We start from the raw sequence: 3,628 nt of genomic DNA, 5'->3' as shown, positions 1-3,628 counted from the left end.
ATCTTGGCTAGCCATGTCATACAATCAAAGAACTTGGCGAATGCTCTTGACCGTCACAACATCTGTAGTTGAGTATTCCTGTTTGCACAACATGTTTGCACAACACAAACAAGGAGCATGATTTCTCTTTAATAGCGGCCTCCTTGAACTCAACCTCCAGCTCTACTTGGATGAGGTCTACCTGGAGTTCCATGATTCAATTCATGCGCCTTTTTCTGCAGTTCACCTGAAATGAAGCAAAGATTGCATCATTCAGCTAGCAATAAGTACTTGCTCTTGTGAGCTGGCAGGTTCTTCTTTAGTAGTTGCACTAAAATTGAGGAACTTAAGGTTGGCTGTCCGGCTCATGTAAGGTGCAACTATAATTTCCTTATCCTTTTGTGCAGTTCCACTAAAATAAAGTGCCATTGTGGTGACAGTGACGGATCCATCATGCAAAGGCTAATAAAATGTTGCACGAGATTACCAGCAGAACTTGACCGGAGATTTTGGAAACTCCAATCACCATTTTGTGCAGTTCCACCAAAATTGAGAGATGTTGCCCACGTGACATTTTAGTTGAACTGCACAAGACACTCATTCCAAAAAAAGTGTTTTCTGCAGTTCACCAAAAGGTCACAATAGCAACAAGGTGAAATTGATATCCCTATCTGCACAAAAAGATAGAAAGTAAACAGTTGTTGGTCAATAAGAATATACAAAACATATGCAAAATGAAAAGAAGCATCTTAATTATGTTCATGGCTATCACGCAAGGACAATAGAAATTTTAAAACGTCAGCGATGCTTCATGTTACCGGAAGCATTACGATCAACAATGAGATTCCTCAAATATGGGATTACTTTAATGGTGGCATTGCTTCTTTACTAGACACAGTAAATCAACAGCAGCTAAAGAGTTGGTTTAAGGGCATGGGACCATGGGGACACCAGGACACTCAGCAGCGTAAAGGAGCAACTTACTTAATCATTCTAGGGAAAACAGCAGGAGTGCCATTGCACTATGTGAGGGCAGCAAATCCAATCCTGGAGACCTTTTACTATGTGAGGGCAGCAAATCTAATCCTGGAGACCTTTTACTATGTGAGGGCAGCAAATCTAATCCTGAGACCTTTTACTATGTGAGGGCAGCAAATCTAATCCTGGAGACCTTTTACTATGTGATGGCAGCAAATCTAATCCTGGACATACTCTGTTGACTTGTCCACCAGCCGCCACTTTCTATCCTATTTTCAACCAATAATAGATATGTTCCTTATCCAGTTTGTACTACGTTTTCCCATTATTTCCCTTTTCAACCAAGAGACCGGTTGGGTATCCGGTCTCTACTACTTTCACCATATTATTTCCTCTTTGAATCAAGTCCTAGATTCATGCTACAACTTTCTTCCCTTTCTTCGTTGTTTGAACAAAGCCCTAGATTTGAATGCATGAAGTAGCTTTACCTCTAATAATACTAAAAATTTAGGTGGCTTTGGAAGAGCTGATGGGAGAAGAAAAATATGCACATGCAGACACGTGGGGAGCTGGGGCAGTAGAGCAAGGCCGCTTTCGAAGAACTTATACCTGAGGGTCACCGGGATGTCGGCGACGGTAGGTCAGATCTGCGGACAATACGGCAGGGAGGAAGAAGGGTCGGAGGACCTCCCGAGCCGGCCATGTGTCGGAGAGAACGGCACGGGCAGAGGATCGGGCCCCTCCGGCAGCTGTGGGTTTCCTCCCTTGACGGCGATGACCGCGTGAATGATGCACCTTTTAGTCCTCTACACACACCGGCCGAAGGGATCCGACTAGATCTGTGACCAGCGGTGAGCAGAGAGAAAATGTCGCTACCGCTGTCTTGTTTATATCTAGTGAGGATGAGAGAATGAAGAGAGCAACCCTAGTAAAGCAAGCGCTCAGGCCCCTGCGTCCATATATAGTGGAGTGATTATCTTTTTTCTCTCCACAGCAAGCGTTTCAATTTGTGTACGTGGCATTAAAGAAAAGAAACTCTCTATTTAAGGTGACTACTGTACGACTCCTACTTACTACTAGTAGTACTACAGTATTGTTCACTTGTGCTCCCCGCCCCTCCATTCATTGAACAACCCCACGGATGAATAAACATACAGTAAGTACTGTATTTATATAGAACGAACAAGCTCGAACTGTTTTCGCATAGTTAAAAGTTGAGGGCGGGGCTTTTCCCGGGCAGTACGCGTGGCAGTTTTTGGGTAGGGCCAGAAGACTATTTTAATTTTTTTTAAACTTCGAGACGGCCACATAGCATGGAGCCGACCCCAACGATTTTAAGCCTATAAGCATGGTACACGCTATCCTAGACTACTATACACATGAAACTGCCACACGAGCGTCCGGGCTGCGCTTGGCTCTTCGCCTCTTCGGGAAGTCGAACAATGATGGAATACTACTGCACTGGAGGAGTACTACAGTACACTTCTAGCCATCTGACACCGATTGAACTGCTGCATGTCCACCGCGTGCGGGAGGGAGAGCGTGTAGCGAAAGCTTCTCCTAGTCTTGCCAGCCACCACGCTCATGGGCGAGGGAGGGACGCTCCTGCCTTTGCGTGTATGACAGGTGGGCCCTACAGGTGTGTGGCCAACCTTTCATACAGCCAAAGGCATGTGCAGTTAAGGCCACGAGGGAGAGGATAATCAAACTTCTCGTTGATGTACGAGTTGACGCGACACATCAAAGCACTGCACTCGATATATTTCAATAATTTGCGTGTGTGACTCCCGGATGCAGAGGCCGGGGGTCATCATCCTCCTTTTCGAGAAAAAATAGATGCGTGTGTGAGAGGACGAGTGCATGCGTGCACCTCTTCTCTTCCTGTATAATGTACTACTAAACTCACAGTACAAGTTTTTGTGGGTGACACGATGGTGCGTGCGAGAAGTCCCGAGAGATAGGTTTAATGCATTAATTGCAATGCATGCATGCATAAAGTACATGCATTGGTCAATTTTCTCTTAATACTTGCATGCAATGATTTAATGCACCTTGGAATCTGAACATGTGTTGGGGACAACCAAATTGAGCCTTATAAAATGGAAAAACTAAAATTTTGAGATAAGCCCTATAAAACCGGAAAGGAGGGAGTAGAAAAAGAAGTACTCCATCTGGGAATAGTGCCGCACTTCGAAACTAGAACCGTCAATAAATTTTGAGCTTGCGTCTCGTCACATTCCAAATTACTCCATGCTATATTGAATTGCAAACGTGTTCACACCGATCACAACCTAAACGGTTTCCCACTTAGGAGCGTATTAGTACTCGATTATAAATACTAGTATGCCAAGATGACTGCACATTCCTCCTCAACTCCTCATCCACAAAAACAAACAAGTCATTCAGCATCCTTCCCTTGCGTCTGCCATGGCCAGCGTGAGTTCTTGGTCGAGAGATTGCCACCAGGGAGAGGCGAGCATGGAAGCGGAAGCACGAGAGATGTCCCGCCTCGCTGCGAGAGCAGCCGAAATGTCCCGCCGCGCGGAAGTAGCAGCACAGAGGTCCCGCCGTGCCACTGAAGCAGCACGGAGGTCCCGCCGCGCCGTTGATACAGCAAACTGGTCCGGCCGCGCCGCGGAAGCAGCAGAGATGTCCCGCTGCGCCACGAATG

The sequence above is a fragment of the Triticum urartu genome, chromosome 2A (assembly GCF_056163025.1).
Source record: "Triticum urartu cultivar PI428250 chromosome 2A, HENAU_Tu73, whole genome shotgun sequence".
NCBI lineage: Eukaryota > Viridiplantae > Streptophyta > Magnoliopsida > Poales > Poaceae > Triticum > Triticum urartu.
This window is presented reverse-complemented; position numbering follows the sequence as displayed.